Source organism: Cervus canadensis, chromosome 9, assembly GCF_019320065.1.
Source record: "Cervus canadensis isolate Bull #8, Minnesota chromosome 9, ASM1932006v1, whole genome shotgun sequence".
Classification (NCBI taxonomy): Eukaryota; Metazoa; Chordata; class Mammalia; order Artiodactyla; family Cervidae; genus Cervus; species Cervus canadensis.
In genome coordinates this window covers 27,782,715-27,800,952 of record NC_057394.1, presented here as the reverse complement: position 1 = coordinate 27,800,952, position 18,238 = coordinate 27,782,715, and the positions used below count along the sequence as shown (strand labels likewise).

At 34.8% G+C, this 18,238-nt stretch overlaps 1 pseudogene; it reads left to right on the top strand.

Moving 5' to 3' along the window:
• Positions 1-1,276: 1,276 nt before the first annotated feature.
• On the top strand, positions 1,277-1,454 carry LOC122447706 (annotated as a pseudogene).
• The last annotated feature ends 16,784 nt before the right edge of the window (positions 1,455-18,238 follow it).

Sequence of the window (18,238 nt, the reverse complement as noted above, 5' to 3'; positions counted from 1 at the left end):
TTAATATGATTGACCTTATTATAAATGGAACTGTTTTCTTTATTTTGTTTTCAACATGTTTATTACCAATAGATGTAAAAATTGGTATTTATATATTGACATTGTGACTGACTGTGGTGAACTTGTTCACTAATTCTAAAATTTCCTAGTGGATTCCTTCCAATTTTCTACATACATGACTGTGTCACCTAAAGTTAGAGAGAGGTTTACTTCTTCCTTTCTAATTTAGATGGCTCCTATTCCTCTATGTTTCCTAGCGGCTCTAGCTAGTACCTTAGGTACAATGTTGAATAGAAATGTCAAGAGTAGATGACCCTTTGCTGCTTGGTGATATCAAGGGGGACATTTTCAGTTTATCACCAGTAAGTAGATATTGACTGTGGATTTTTAGTAGATACCTTTTAGCCAGTTAATTAAAATCCCTTATATTCCTAGTTTGTTAAGTAATTTTTCATAATAATTTGCTTGATATTGTGAAACATTTTTGCCTGTGTTGAACTGATCATGTGTTTGCATTTATTCTATTAATTGATTTTCACATGCTAAATTAACTTTTAATTCCTAGAAGATATACAAATTGGTCATGAGATATAATTGTTTTCATATGTTTCTGGAATTGCTTTGCTGGTAGTTTATTAAGAACTTATTTTTTCATCTATTCATAGGTGGCATTTTTTCTGTAGTTTTCTTTTCTTGTCATTGTCTGGTTCTGGTATCCAAATAATCCTGGCTCATAGGATGAGTCAGAAAATACACTCTGCTGTTATATTATTGGGAAAATTTTATAAAAGATTGGCAGTATGTCTAAGTCATCTTGTAGAAATTACCATTGAAACAATATAACCCTGGACTTTTCTTTCAGAAAGTTTTAAATTTATTTTTTCATCTTCTTTACTAGTTACAAGTCCATCCAAATGGTATATTACTTTTTGAGTCAGTTTCAGTAGTTTTTGTCTTTCTAGGAATTTGTTCATTAAATCTGGAGTATCTCATTTATTGCTGTGAAATTATTCTTTTCCATTGTAAAATTAGAATTAGATCAGATTTGAAAATCAGATTCCCCTCAGGGCTTGTTTTTGCCATTTGTTGTTATTTTTGTTGTTATTATTGTTGCCGCTGCTGCTCGTTGCTTATTTAGTGACTTTTCAGGACTAATTCTATAAAGTCTGTATTCTTTGGCATGTGTAGCTAGTGGCCTCTAATTCACCTAATGATTGGTCACAGGTTTCTTTGTACCCTTGGAATCTTCCACCCTTTGCCAAGAATCTCTGGGTATATCGCTTCTCGGCCTTTTGGCTAAGATCAAGTGTAGTAAGAATCTCTGGGTATGTGCTGGGGCACATAGAGCACAGCAAATGTTTTCCATTATATTAATAAAAGCTTGGAAGCAATATAAAATTTTCTAAAAGAAAAATAACTACTTCATTTTATTATAGCTCTACCAGATACCCTAAACATGCATATACACAAAAATGCATTTACAAAGATAGTCTGCTTTTAAAACAATAAATACTCATGAAGCATTTTCAATGTGAGATTACCCAAGTAGGACATATGTTAATAATACTTTGCTAGGTATGATGGTTTCTAATAATAATTGTGACTTAAGTGTGGTATGACCAGTCCTATCAATCCTGGGTGTTCATTGGAAGGACTGATGCTGAAGCTGAAACTCCAGACTTTGGCCACCTCATGCGAAGAGTTGACTCATCAGGAAAGACCCTGTTGCTGGGAGGGATTGGGGGCAGGAGGAGAAGGGGACGACAGAGGATGAGATGGCTGGATGGCATCAGCGACTGGATAGGCATGAGTTTGAGTAAACTCCAGAAGTTGGTGATGGACAGGGAGGCCTGGCGTGCTGCGATTCATGGGGTCACAAAGAGTGGGACATGGCTGAGCGATTGAACTGAACTGAACTGAAATGAAATGTGGTATGAAATGAAGAAGCTGCTTGTTTTTCTATTAATAGTATGATATTTTCTTGATGTTTTGAAAAATAATTTATATATTGCATTAAAAAATATAATGTGCTAATAGGAAAGCAAATATATAAGTGTTTGTTAAAATTAGTAGAAAGTAATACTTATGGATGAATTGGCAGTATCTGTCTCTTTTGTCTGTGAACTATGTTCTGTTCAATACTGTATTTATTTTTTGTATCTTCTTATAATTGATACGTATTTGCATATAATTTATATTCTATGACTGATGACATCTTCACTGAAAATATAATTTCAAATTCTGCAGTACAGAAAACTAAATACTGGATAAGTCAGGTTAAATGATTAAATTTACATAAATTCATGCATATAGTTATTATTTAAACAACCCTAAATCAGTCAGTTGAAAACAAAATTTCCATCAAATATACTCAGTTTTTATCTATCTGTATAAGACAGAAATCATCTGGGATACTGACGTAGCATGGATAAACATTCACATTTTCAATTCTCATCCAGGTGCTTGTGATAGTAAATGTACAACCAATGTTTGATTGGCAAGTTATAGAAATAGTGTTTGCTATAGTCTGTTGAATAAATTTACCCACCTTTTGTTTGCTTACATGGTATTTCAGAATGTGTAAAATCCCTTAAAATTGTTTTAAAGAAAACTATGAACAAGCTAAACTTAAATTCACATCCTGCATAGCATATACCATATTTGATGGTTGTCAATTCCTATCGGTAGAAATTAACACTCTAAAGTTATAGTTTTTTTGCAAATTCCCTGTTTTCAGTTAACTTTCAGCATGACAAACTGAGACATAACTAGTCAGATCCCACTGTGTTCATTACTCATTTTGTTCAGGAGCCCTGCAAGACTGAACTGAACATAAAGATCACACTGGCTTTAAATAGAATTCCACAGAAGGCAAAACAAAGCGAAAGAGAAGATCCTTGCATATCCTATGTGTGGTGCTCAAAGGAAAAAAAAATATTGTACCAAATTATTGTTTCTATTCCAATATCTTAAATAACAAACACATATTTCCCAGGCTTAAATTAACAACTAAATTACTAAATTTGAAATTGCACCGATTTTATGCCATTTAACTTTCAGCTTGGAGGGGGAGACAAGGTTAGGAATTTATACAAAAAAAATAAAAAAACTTTATTTTAAAAGAAAGATTATTATGGAATAATTTTAGAATACTAGAAAAGACTTTAAAAATAAATTTATCTGATCTTGACATTTAGAAGAAAAGTTTCATACTCTTATTTTAAATAACTTTTTTGATGGCAACATTTTCACTAGATGTTTCATTTATGACCCCTTTGAAACAAGACATTTTATATCATAGTTCTATGAATAATATTGTGTTCATTTTATATAGACCTAAAAAATTGGCTAATCCATAATACATTTTAATTTTTGGCCCTCCTTGCAAAAGAGAGAACATTTCCCATTTGATTCCCTATTGTTTATCTCGTATTTTCCACTATGAAAACAAAATCATTTCAATATTGAGGTTGAACTAACACAAATGCAAGTTGGGTGTGAAAATCTATTTCAAGGATTTCCAAGTAAAAATACGAAAGAATATTGTTATTCTGGTTTAGAAAAATGATTATTGTAGCCTAATTTTCTATCTTTAGTAGTAAATTATATGAAGGGAAGAGAATATTTACATCAAACTTAAGTAAATAATCCAAAATAACACAAAATCACTCCCTTCCCCTCAACTGTCCTATTGCAGTTCTTATAATAACTTTTCAATTCATGCTACCTTTTTTGGATTTTTTTAAATAAATGTCCTCTATTGTACATTAGTTTTCACTTTTTTCTTTATAATATGTATCCATAAAACTATACTGTGAGGATGTGCAATGAAAGTTGAGTATTTTAACATACAATATAGACTGATGGATTTCATATTAACTTGCAGAACCAGAAAGGAAGTAGATGCTTATTGATATTTTAGATGTCATACTATACATTATATAGAAATGTATAAGTGCTTCCTCATTCATAAACACACTCTGTTTTAGTAAATAAGCTTAAAGTGCCATAATAGGACACCAAAAAATGATGACTTAGACAACAGAATCTTATTTTCTCACAATTGTGGAGGATGGAAGTTCAGGATGGAAATAATGGCAGTTGCTGGTGAGGGATCTCAGTAGCTTAGGTAGATATCTACCCTTGGGTTCTCACGTGTCCTTTTCCTGTGTATGTCCGTGTGTGTGTGTGTGTGTGTGTGTGTGCCCTTGGTGTCTCTTCCTTTTCTTGAAAGGACATCTATCCTATTAGATTATGTAGATTATGGCTTCTCACTTATGACCTCATTTAACCTTGCATGCGTGATCAGTTCCTCAGTCATGTCCAGTGCTTTGTGACCCCTCACAGTAGCCTGCAAGGCTCCTCTGTCTTTTCTCGCAAGAATACTAAAGTGTGTTGCCAGTTTCCTCCTCCAAGGACTTCCCTAGTAGTTCAGTGGTAAAGAACCCACCTGTGGTGCAGGAGACTTGGGTTCAATCCCTGGGTTGGGAATATCCCCTGGAGAAGGAAATGGCAACCCATTCCAGTATTCTTGTCTGGGAAATCCCATGGACAAGGAAACCTGGCAGGCTACAGTACATGGGGTCTCAAGAGAGCTGGACACAACTTAGTGGCTAAACAAGAAGAAAATACTTTACATGGATGACGTAGTATGAAGTGGGTCTTAAAATGATGATAGGTAATGGGCATGTTAAGCAATACAACTATTTACAAATCAGTGTGAATTGATCTATCAACTTTTATTAATACTAAATAAATGATTGTGACTAACTAAAAAAGAAATGGATGTGTACTAAGGACACTGATACCTCAGAAGAAGAAAGTGTCAAATAATGAGAGAACTATCAAAAATGAAGCTAGGGGACTGGAAGGAACACAAAAAATCACAGTCGTTCCTAAGTCTAGAGCCAATTCTGATGACAATACATTCATTAAAATGTTATTTATGCTAAACCTACCTTAGGTTTTATTGTCTCTAGAAACGTTAATAAGGAAGGTAGTTAACTGTAGTTTTCAAAAGTTCTAAAATGAAAGTTGGAGATGAAAAAGGCCTTAACAACAGAGAAATATTATGCTGTACTTTGCCATCAGCCAGATTATTTAGACCATAGTATTAGGTAATGTTAATAGAAAAAATATAATTTTACAGAAATGAAATGATTAACAGATTATGAAAAATTAAGTATTCCAAGTAATGTCTTCATAAATAACATACTATTTAGAATAAATATTTGCTTGTGCATGCTCCGTTGCTCCAGTCATGTCCAATTCTTTGAAACCCTATGGACTGTAGCCCAACATGGGATTCTCCAGGCAAGAGTACCAGAGTGGTTTAAATATATATTTACTTACTTGTACTAAGCATTGTATTTATTCATAAGGGGAAAAAATTGGGTCCTATTGTCAAACAAACAAAACAAAACCCTTAAATTAAGGTGTTAGGACTCTTTCCTATTAAACTGTTTAAAGAACCCCACAACATATTACATTTCAAACATGACTTGCTATTCAATTGCTTAATGAGGAGATTAATTTAGTGGTTTATCATGTTGTCAGGAATGTGAGCAAGATAAATTAGTTTAGTGGTTGTTTTAAGTCACTGTGTTGTATAGTAGTTTGTTGTATGTCGATACATAACCAAAAGAGTGAAATAATCATTTTTCATATCTCTTTACTATTTTATCTTCTATCAAAGTGACTATGAAGTTAATTTAGTGAATCATAAAATATTATATTTTCCAATGCTCCAAATATTTGACAGTTATATTTACAGTGAAAAAATGTTGAAATAAATAAACTCATAATTTTTTCCTTAATGTCTCTTATGTCTGTATTTATTTATAATCTCTTACTACCATTGATATACCTCTCCATCTTCAATCTTTTGTTTTAATGGGTAGGAAAAAATTGTTAAGTAATACAAAAATATAAAAAGGAGCACTGGTTGGGGGATTCTCTGAAACATGTGGCCTTTGGAAGACCCAGGGTGAATATGAGGTGGGGGCAGGTTTTAAGAAAACATGTAGAAAATACAGTGATTTTAAGTAGAGGGGAAAAAAAAATCTGCATGTGTGGCTTGGATGGTTTCCCAGAAAGGAGGAACTGAAAATATCCCATACTGCTTCTATAGTATTGCACTGGAGGTGGTGGAAGTGCTAAAGGGCCCACATTAGCCATGAAACAGAATGTTTTTCTGGACATTAATAAAGACCTTTATAGTGAAGACAATGGAAGTCTAAACTGAAAAAATTTTATAGAGAAGTCTTCAGTTCAGTTCAGTTCAGTTCAGTCACTCAGTTGTGTCCAATTCTTTGCGACCCCATGAATCCCAGCACGCCAGGCCTCCCTGTCTATCACCAACTCCTGGAGCTTACTCAAACTCATGTCCATCGAGTCGGTGATGCCATCCAGCCATCTCATCCTCTGTCGTCCCCTTCTCCTCCTGACCCCAATCCCTCCCAGCATCAGGGTCTTTTCCAATGAGTCAGCTCTTCGCATGAGGTGGCCAAAGAATTGGAGTTTCAGCTTCAGCATCAGCCCTTCCAATGAACACCCAGGACTGATCTCATTTAGGATGGACTGGTTGGATCTCCTTGCAGTCCAAGGGACTCTCAAGAGTCTACTCCAACACCATAGTTCAAAAGCATCAATTTTTTTGGTGCTCAGCTTTCTTCAAAGTCCAACTCTCGCATCCATACATGACCACTGGAAAAACCATAGCCTTCACTAGAAGGACCTTTGTTGGCAAAATAAAGTCTCTGCTTTTTAATATGCTGTCTAGATTGGTCATAACTTTCCTTCCAAGGAGTAAGCGTCTTTGAATTTCATGGCTGCAGTCACCATCTGCAGTGATTTTGGAGCCCAAAACCCTTACTGAGGAGTAAAGGGAATGAAACGAAGATTCCAAATGAGGTGGATTTGTTTGGCATATTGAAAGTATTCAGAATCAGTAGGCAGAAGAACCTCGTAATATACAATTTGTGTTTTATATGATCTCTTGGAATATTAAAATGACTTTGTACTAGTACACCTTGATTTTTAGTTTACATGTCCATTGAAAGGCCGGGAATTTAATGTCATACAAAGTACGTGAAGAAACAGTAACAAGAAAAGTAAAACATTTTGTTTTAATAGCATGTGATACTTTTCAAAGAATTTTATGTAAAGGTTAATTTTATCACCACATTTCATGTAGAGGAAATTGACACTTAGAGATATCGAATTATATGAATGGTGCAGCTTTTTATTTGTTTATTGTTCTTTGTTTACCTTATGTGGAGAATATCAGATGTACTCATTCAGTAATTTTCTTATTAAAGGTTTTACTTAAAGGTTTAATTAAAAACTATTCTTTATTTTACTTCTTTAAAAATTTACTTGATATCTCCTCCTATTACATAATTAGCACACTAGTTGTTTTAATAAATGAAAAATTTAACAATTCCTCTTTGACATTTTGTCTTAATCTTGGCCTCTGCTATATAGGTTATTTTACTTTGCTCTAAGCACTTTAAATTTCTCTATAAACACTTTAACATGATTATTTAAATGACTGCTCTTTGAAATTTCCCAATATTTAGTTGGCTACTCATAGACTTGTCATATACTTTCTAAATGTTAGGCAAATAATAGTGTCCTTCACACAAATAATATAAATTTTTACATCTGACCTGGTAATATGACAGGAGGAAGTGTTGTAATAGATATGGGTTTATATCATAAACACAAGCATTTCACAGTTCAAACTATTAATTTTGTGTCTTTAATAACTAATGCATTATTATTATTATCACTATACTTCTAAAAATGATGATGGATGAATATAATTACCAGTACCATGAAATTGATTCAATGACTTCTGAGATTATGTGAGAAAAAAATATTGAAGATTTTCCCTTCTCTGTTGAATGATGAAATTCAATTATCTCTATTATCCAACTACAAATTGTGTAAGAATATACTCTAACACTAGGTCATATTACCTTGTTAACATTATTAGAATTCTGTCTCATGCCTTCTCTTCTAAATTCCTCATCCTCTTATTTAAAAATATTTATGATAATAAAATGGAGAACACAGGAAATTCATGATGCCATATAAAGTAGTTTTACTCTGATATAAATCTACCATGTTCCTTCTATGCCAAATGTAAATAGGTCATTTGGATATGTGATCTATGTTAGCATTAGAAATTAAGATAATCAACTAAGAAAACCAGGTCAGTGTGCATTCCTAAGCACAATTGACAGAAGCTAAAATAGTTGTAAAGATCAAGAGATTATAGATTTAGACTTTAGCTTTTCTATAAAAATAGATGCATAGATTGCAACTCCAATTTCTCTCTGATTTAGATATGTTTTTCACTGCAAAAAGCAGTTTGGCAACATTTTTCTTTTAACATCAATTGAGGATGAAATCTAGCTCTTCAGCTTTATGTGCTAGATAAGATTAAATATATAGAAAACACACTGCTTGTTTACTGACTGGCAACAAGAAAGAAGTGTTTTTGAACCAAGAAAGTAATTTACCTATAAAAAAGAAAAAAGAAAAGATTTATTTGTAAGAAAATATTATTTAGCATATTTTCAATACTGAAGAATATGTTTTATTATAGGAAGTTTTAATACATTTTTTCAAGCTACTGAAACACTGCATAAGAGAAACCAACTTTATTCAGATGTTATAAGTGTTAATCCTTATCCTCGTCTAATACTTTAAGCAAGGAAAGCTAATCTGGATTTATGTCCTCTGAAAAATGTCCTATATTCAAACATGATGTAATCTCTTATTTCTTCCACTTGAAATTTCTATTTTCTTTTCCATTTGCGTGCAGCTGTCTTCTATTGTCTTTATATAAATTCTATTATCTGCATACAAGTAACCAGAAAATCAGGGAAAGAGGTTAAAATCTAACAGAACAGCAAATGAAATCATAGTGGCTTCATCACAGAACATTCATCAGAAAGACTCTCCTATTGAATTTTTACAGCTTTATTATTTCTGAATTTTATCTAAGAAGTTATGAAAGCATAATGAAGCAAATGCTTTCTTCTTTTCTTATAACAAATAGAAATTTAAAAACACAATTCAAGTCAGTTCAGTCGATCAGTTGTGACAGACTCTGCAACTCCATGGACTGCAGCACGCCAGGCATCCCTGTCCATAACCAACTCCCAGAGTTTACTCAAACTCATGTCCATTGAGTCGGTGATGCCATCCAACCATCCCATCCTCTGTCATCCCCTTCTCCTCCTGCCTTCAGTCTTTCCCAGCAACAGGGTGTTTTCAAATGAGTCAGTTCTTCGCATCGGTGGCCAAAGTATCAGAGTTTCAGCTTCAACATCAGTCCTTCCAGTGAATATACAAGACTGATTTCTTTTAGAATGGACTAGTTGGATCTCCTTGCAATCCAAGGAACTCTCAAGAGTCTTCTCCAACACCACAGTTCAAAAGCATCAATTCTTCAGCACTCAGCTTTATCTATAGTCCAACTCTTACATCCATACACGACTACTGGAAAAAACCATAGCTTTGACTAGACAGATCTTTATTGGCAAAGTAATATCTCTGGTATTTAATATGCTGTCTAGGTTGGTCATGATATGAGTCACAGTCAGCTCCCAGTCTTGTTTTTGCTGACTGTGTAGAGCTTCTCCATCTTTGGCTGCAAAGAATATAATCAGTCTGATTTCAATGTTGGCCATCTGGTGATGTCCATGTGTAGAGTCTTCTCTCGTGTTGTTGGAAACTCCGGGAGTTGGTGATGGACAGGGAGGCCTGGCATGCTGCGGTTCATGAGGTCGCAAAAGGTCGGAAACAACTGAGCGACTGAACTGAACTGAAGGTTGGTCATAACTTTTATTCCAAGGAGTAAGCGTCTTTTAATTTCATGGCTGCAGTCACCATCTGCAGTGATTTTGGAGCCCAAAATAATAAAGTCTGTCACTCTTTCCACTGTTTTGCTGTCTATTTGCCATAGACAAATGTCCCAGTGATGGGACTGGATGCCATGATCTTAGTCTTCTGAATGTTGAGCTTTAAGCCAACTTTTTCACTCTCCTCTTTCACTTTCATCAAGAGGCTCTTTAGTTCTTCTTCACTTTCTGCCATAAGGGTGGTGTCATCTGCATATCTGAGGTTATTGATATTTCTTTCGGCAGTCTTGATTCCGGCTTGTGCTTCCTCCAGGCCAGAATTTCTCATGATGTACTCTGCATATAAGTTAAATAAGCAGGGTGATAATACACAGCCTTGACATACTCCTTTCCCAATTTGGAACCAGTCTGTTGTTCCATGTCCAGTTCTAACTGTTGCTTCCTGACCTGCATACAGGTTTCTCAAGAGGCAGGTCATGTGGTCTGGTATTCCCATCTCTTTCAGAATTTTCCAGAGTTTGTTATGGTCCACACAATGAAAGGCTTTGGTATAGTCAATAAAGCAGAAGTAGATGTTGTTTTGGAACTCTCTTGCTTTTTCAATGATCCAACGGATGTTGGCAATTTGATCCCTGATTCCTCTGCCTTTCCTAAACACACCTTTAACATGTGGAAGTTCACGGTTAATGTACTGTTGAAGCATGGCTTGGAGAATTTTGAGCATTACTTTACTTGCCTGTGAGATGAGTGCAATTGTGCGGTAGTTTGAGCATTCTTTGGCATTGCCTTTCTTTGGGATTGGAATGAAAACTGACCTCTTCCAGTCCTGTGGCCACTGCTGAGTTTTACAAATTTGCTGACATATTGAGTGTAGCACTTTCACAGCATCATCTTTTAGGATTTGAAATAGCTCAACTGGAATTCCATCACCTCCATTTGCTTTGATTGTAGTCTTGCTTCCTAAGACCCACTTGGCTTCGCATTCCAGGATGTCTGGTTCTAAGTTGGTGTTCACACCATCGTGATTATCTGGGTCATGAAGATCTTTTTTGTATAGTTCTGTGTATTCTTGTCACCTCTTCTTAATATCTTCTGCTTCTGTTAGGTCCATACCATTTCTGTCTTTTATTGTGCCCATCTTTGCATGATGTGTTCCCTTTGTATCTCTAATTTTCTGGAAGAGATCTCCAGACTTTCCCATTCTGTTGTTTTCCTCTATTTCTTTGCACTGATTGCTAAGGCTTTCTCATCTCTCCTTGCTATTCTTTGGAACTCTGCATTCAAACGGGTTCATCTTTCTTTTTCTTCTTTGCCTTTCGCTTCGCTTCTAATCCCAGCTATTTGTAAGGCCTCCTCAGGCAGCCATTTTGCCTTTTTTCATTTCTTTTCCTTGGGGATGGTCTTGATCCCTGTCTCCTGTACAATGTCATGAACCTTAGTCCATAGTTCTTCAGGTACTCTGTCTATCAGATCTAATCCCTTGAATCTGTTTGTCACTGCCACTGTATAATCATAGGGGATTTGATAAAACCATCTTAAATAGTATTAAGCAATACCATGTTTTTTAGTCACTATTTTTCATAAATTTTGAGTTATGCATTGCATGTTGTTGTTCAGTCGCTAAGTTGTGTCTGACTCTTTGCAACTCCATGAACTGCAGCAAGCCAGGCTTCCCTGTCCTTCACTACCTACCAGTTTGCTCAAATTCATATCCATTGAGTCAGTGATGCCATCCAACCGTCTCATCCTCTGTTGACCCCTTCTCCTCCAGCCCTAAATCTTTTTCAGCATCAGGATATTTTCCAGTGAGTCGGCTCTTTGCATCAAGTGGCCAGAGTATTAAATCTCAGCCTCAACAGCAGTCCTTCCAATGAATATTCTGGGTTGATTTCTTTTAGGATTGACTGTTTTGATCTCCTTGCTGTCCAAGGGACTCTCAAGAGGCCTCTCCAGCACTTTGATAGGGTTTAGCTCTTTAGCCATTGGTGGTAAGAGGGGATAAATTTTTGAGACATTATTATTAATATTAATTTGGCTTAAATTGAATAGAACTGTAGAGATATCACAGTATGATATCTTCCTGCTTTTCATTAAAATTTCACATATTTTCTGACCCCCATTTAATGCCAGATGTGGGAACATTTTCTGTGTTCTTCTAAACACTATGCAATTCTGTCATCATATTTTCTTCATTTGAAAATTTTTGAACTTATGATTCCAAATCATTATTCTTTTTTCTCATCTTCCTATAACTCCTTATATGGAGTATAACAAATTTAGAATATGGCAAATGTGTGTATAAGATATGCTTAAACACATATGATTGAAGTAATAGTGTTAAATAATTATTCAAATATGCTACTGGTCCTTTAAGTATATTTTTCCAGTTTAATACTGTTTTATCAACTAAAATGTGTAGATTTTTTTTTCATATTTTCTGAAAATATACATTGGCTTACACATTGTGTGTGTGTGTGTGTGTGTGTGTGTGTGTTAGTCACTCAGTCATGGCCAACTCTTTGCCGCCCCATGGACTATAGCCTGCCAAGTTCCTCTGTCCATGGAATTATCCAGGAAAGAATACTGGAGTAGGTAAACATTCCCTCCTTTAGGAGATCTTCCTATCTTCCTGACTCAGGGATCCAACGTGGGTCTCCTGCTTTCTTATTTTAACTTTTAAATTTTTATTTATTATTATAACTTTTATAATTATAATTTAATTTCTTCTTATAAATTTAAATCTGCAGATACATTCTTTCCAGTTTTTTTAATTATCATTCTGAAGTCTTGGTAGATACAATAAGGATTTTGTTAATATCAGAAGGCTAATAATATTACTTTATGATCAACAAGCCTATGCTATTTTCAAAAGATTCCATAGAAGGGTTGCTGTTTGATCACAAACTGTATTGGCCTATTTCAAAATAGCACTATTAATTTAGATAAAGTCAAAGAGATCTGTGTTCTGTGTTAACTATGAGTTTTTGCTTCATGTGTGGTTAACTATGAATTTTTTCTTCATTCCTTTTCAGTGAATATATATTTATTTTAAACATTCTGTATATCCTGATTTTCTGGATATGGAAAGGGAAAATTATCTTTGAAAATTATATAATCTCAATTTTTTTCTTGTAAGACTTTTCATCTAGTTCTCATGTAATCAAAAAATATTTTCGTGCTTATACCACATAATTATTGTACTCTACCGTTTTTGGTGGTAGAGAGGATTAAATGTCTAAGAGTTTCTAGTCTATTTGGAGACACTTATAATAGGACCTTAAGTGTTAAAAGAGACTAGAGAAGCTAAATAAGGGACAGAGTTAAAACGAATGAAAACTGTCTCCAGTAAATTGGTTCACTCAACATATATTAAACCTATGGAGTATTAACTCATCAAAGTGCATATAATAAATATGTGTAATTTTTGTTATGTCATGAATACCTCCACAAAGCTAAAAAAAATAAATAAAATAGCACAAAATAAAATCTACATTGCAAATAAAACAGATTCAAATAATTTCTCTGAATGTAATCATATAGAAGGATGGCTTATTGTCAATGCTTTTTAAATGAAAGTTTCTATGAATTATTAATTTATACTTAAATATATGAATCTTTAAAGTGAAAATTTTCACAATGCAGTTTTCTAAAATTACAAAGCATGTGAGGAACTTTCATCTTCAGCTGCAACAAAAAGTCAGTTTTGGTTGTACAGTGTGTTCTTTATAAATATGAAATTAATCTTTGTCATAAATACTCTCAATAACACATTGCATTGCATTGCACTGCTTATATTTTATATTTATTTTCATTTAAGTCTGCATGTTGACTCTATACAGGTAAATTCCTAAAATTTCAAGTAAAGTATCTATGTAGTTTTTACTTTTAATGCTTTTGTGTTTGAAAATTCCTCATCTTCTATAATATACAATTTCTTGGATGGTGTGATCACTCACCTAGAACCAGACATCCTGAAATGTGAAGTCAAGTGGGCCTTAGGAAGCATCACTATGAACAAAGCTAGTGGAGGTGATGGAATTCCAGTTGAGCTATTTCAAATCCTGAAAGATGATGCTGTGAAAGTGCTGCACTCAATATGCCAGCAAATTTGGAAAACTCAGGAGTGGCCACAGGGCTGGAAAAGGTCAGTTTTCATTCCAATCCCAAAGAAAGACAATGCCAAAGAATGCTCAAACTACCACACAATTGCACTCATCTCACATGCTAGTAAAGTAATGCTTAATATTCTCCAAACCAGGACTCAGCAATACATGAACCGTGAACTTCCAGATGTTCAAGCTGGTTTTAGAAAAGGCAGAGGAATCGGGGATCAAATTGCCAAAATCCACTGGATCATCGAAAAAGCAAAACAACATCTATTTATGCTTTATTGACTAAGTCAAAGCCTTTGACTGTGTGGATCACAATAAACTGTGGAAAATTCTGAAGGAGATGGGAATACCAGACCACCTGACCTGCCTCTTGAGAAACCTGTATGCAGGTCAGGAAGCAACAGTTAGAACTGAACATGGAGCAACAGACTGGTTCCAAATAGGAAAAGGAGTATGTCAAGGCTGTATATTATCACCCTGCTTGTTTAACTTATATACAGAGTACATCATGAGAAACGCTGGGCTGGAAGAAGCACAAGCTGGAATCAAGATTGCCAGGAGAAATATCAATAACCTCAGATATGGAGATGACACCAGCCTTATTGCAGAAAGTGAAGAACTAAAGAGTCTCTTGATGAAAGTGAAAGAGGAGAGTGAAAAAGTTGGCTTAAAGCTCAACATTCAGAAAACTAAGATCATGACATCTGGTCCAGTCACTTCATGGCAGATAGATGGGGAAACAGTGGCTGACTTTATTTTTCTGGGCTCCAAAATCACTGCAGGTGGTGACTGCAGCCATGAAATTAAAAGACGCTTACTCCTTGGAAGGAAAGTTATGACAACCTAGACAGCATATTAAAAAACAGAGACATTACTTTGTCAACAAAGGTCCGTTTAGTCAAGGTTATGGTTTTTCCAGTAGTTATGTATGGATGTGAGAGTTGGACTATAAAGAAAGCTGAGTGCTGCAGAGTTGAAGCTTTTGAACTGTGGTGTTGGAGAATACTCTTGAGAGTCCCTTGGACTGCAAGGAGATCCAACCAGTCCATCCTAAAACAGATCAGTCCTGGGTGTTCATTGGAAGGACTGATGTTGAAGCTGAAACTCCAATACTTTGGCCACCTGATGCGAAGAGCTGACTCATTGGAAAAAAGCCTGATGTTGGGAAAGATTGAGGGCAGGAGGAGAAGGGGACGACAGAGGACGAGATGGTTGGATGGCATCACCAACTTGATGGACATGGGTTTGGGTGGACTATGGGAGTTGGTGATGGACAAGGAGGCCTGGCATGCTGCAGGTCATGGGTTTGCAAGGAGTGGGACACGACTGAGTGACTGATCTGAACTGAACTTGGACTCAGAATATTATAGCACATGTAACACAGAACTATGTTGAAACTACTTTAGGCTATATTTTCTCTCAGTTGACTGTATATAATCATTTATTTAGATCAATTTTTCTAAGAATAGGAAATTTTTCTCCTGTTATGGTTATCCGTATGTTAAAGACTTCTATTTGCTTTATCTTAATTTTGCAAATTTCTTAGCACCTCTGTGAAATTTTATTTGCCATTATCACTCTGTTGAAATAATAATTTGTAACCTTTTATACTCCAGGCCTGTGTTGAAATGAATTAAATCATGTTTTTAGGGAATGCCCTGTAAAAATTAATAAAAAGGAAACCTCAACAATTGGGACTTGTGAACCTGTAGAGGGAGCTCTTATGCCCTACAACACATGGTCAGTTACTGGAACAGGAAAATGTCAATTTCCTCAACAGGAAGACATCAGTTACTGACCCCGACAGAAAGAGATGTACCTCCTACTATGAAACAGGAAGTACAACTACTATCCTTCCCCAGCAGGAGAAAAGAAGACTTCCTTCTTGCCCAGTAACAAGCCAGGCCAATGTAAAACATCATCACTCAGCTACAGAAAATCCATTGTTACCAAAATTTTTATTTTCTTCCAATAAATGTTCATTTTCTCTTTCATGATGACTCTTTTCCCTGTCCTGTGTCCCTTACTATAAAAGCCGCCTATGTTGTGTAACATACACACACTCTCACAAACACACAATGAGTTTAGACCAAATAAATTTGAACTGTCCAAAACAGAGATAAGTTTAAAGTGGTAAACTCAATGATAGAAATTTTTAAATGTGTCATTAAGTAACAAAATTGTAAATTGACACATTTTACAGCTTCCTGTTACAACATATTAATCTGCTAATGACATTTGGAATTTTTGTTAATATTACACCTATGTTTACCTAAACACATGTTATAAAAATATAGGTTGTGCATCTAACTGAAGAAGAAACTGCAAGGTAAGGACAGAGTATCTTTATTTTAAACAAAAATGTCATTAATGATTAAAAGAAATGGAAGAGTTTAAAAATACATGAATCAATCTCAACTCTTTTGATGGAAAGCTGTGTGTGTGCATGTTTTCGGCAGAATGGATATTTCTTCTGATACTACTCTTAGAAGTAAGGTTTGTCACATAGAATTTTATCAAAAAGACTTGATAAATACAGACAAGGAAAGCCATATCCTGTTCCATTTTTTGTCACATGTTCAGCATCCTCATACATCATAAGAGATTTGACAATTTTTTTTCTACGTATTAATCTGCTTTTTAATATCATACTGTTTTTCTGTAGCATGGATAAATTTAGCCATGAGTTCCATCCCATATAGTTTACAGATGTATAATTGACATGTTTATACAGCCATTTAAAAAAATTATGCCTTCTCATTCATATCCTTTTGTATTATTACCATAAAAGCAAATTTTGTCAACTAAAGACTCTTCTGTGTTCAGAACATTTGTGTCTTTGTTTTAAAAACTTTAATGATATGTTAAATTTTTCTTAAGAATATTTTTGGTTTTAACTCTCTGTGTACCATCTCTAATTGACTCTATTATTAAGTTCCATATGGCTTATTTAGAAAACATTTGTTTTCTTCTTGGTAAACATATTAAGGAAGAAATTATTGTTAGGATATATTAATTCGACATTGAAATATCACTTTTATTGTCACAATATAAATGTCACAATTATATTTCAAGTGCAGATATAGGACTTCTTATATGATTTTGGCATTTGGAATAATCAGCAACATTTTTGCAAAAATTCATATTTATTTTGTATCCCCCTCCAAATACTCTTTGTTTCTAATTTTATGTCACTAGCATTAGGTCACAGTTTGAAACAAGCAAGTTTGATTAAAATATTTTACCGAAGTCACAAGTAATGTCTAGAAAATAGGGTACAAACCTGCACAACCTGATTCTAGAGTGTGTGGCCATAACAACTGTGTACTTTATATTGCCTAAATTTATATGCATATATTTTTGCCTGACAAGAGAGAAGTTAGAGTGAGTTGTCTCGGTTCAGTAAGTCACTTTAATGTCATGAAATTAAGAAGATGTAAATATAAGCACCACTGTATTCAAGTTTTATTATCCATAAATCTCTAATCATCCTTATAGGCTGACAAACAATGGCTCAGCTAGCCTAATCCTGCCTTCAACCAATTTTGGTACAAAAAAGTGGGTGGTGAATGGGAATCACATACATTTATTTATTGTTATTTACTAATCTTGATGTCTGCTTTCATGCTTCAATGGCAGATTTGCTGCTAAGTCGCTTCAGTCGTGTCCGACTCTGTGAGAACCCATAGACGGCAGCCTACCAGGCTCCCCGTCCCTAGGATTCTCCAGGTAAGAACACTGGAGTGAGTTGCCATTTCCTTTTCCAATGCATGAAAGTGAAAAGTGAAAGCGAAGCTGCTCAGTCATGTCTGACCCGCAGCGACCCCAGGGACTGCAGCCTACCAGGCTCCCCCGTCCACGGAATTTTCCAGGCAAGAGTACTGGGGTGGGTTGCCATTGCCTTCTCCGCAATGGCAGATTTGAGTGGTGACCAAAAAAGACCAAATGGACGTCAAAACTTAACATATTTACTATCTGATCCTTTATTCATAAAACTTACAAAGCTTCGAGTTGTAAATTAACTCATTTCCATTCCTTTTTTAAAAACAACAATATGCTAAATTACTGAGGAAATGTCCATTCTCAATCTAGCCATAAATAAATTTTTTCTTCTATCTTGAATTATTTGGTTAATTATGTTACTTACAAAGTTTAATTAATATTGTTGACCTAAAACAAATAGATGCCAATTATTTCTCCAAAAAGAAAAAAAAAAGGTTTATTTGGGATCAGTAGAGAATTGTGATTGAG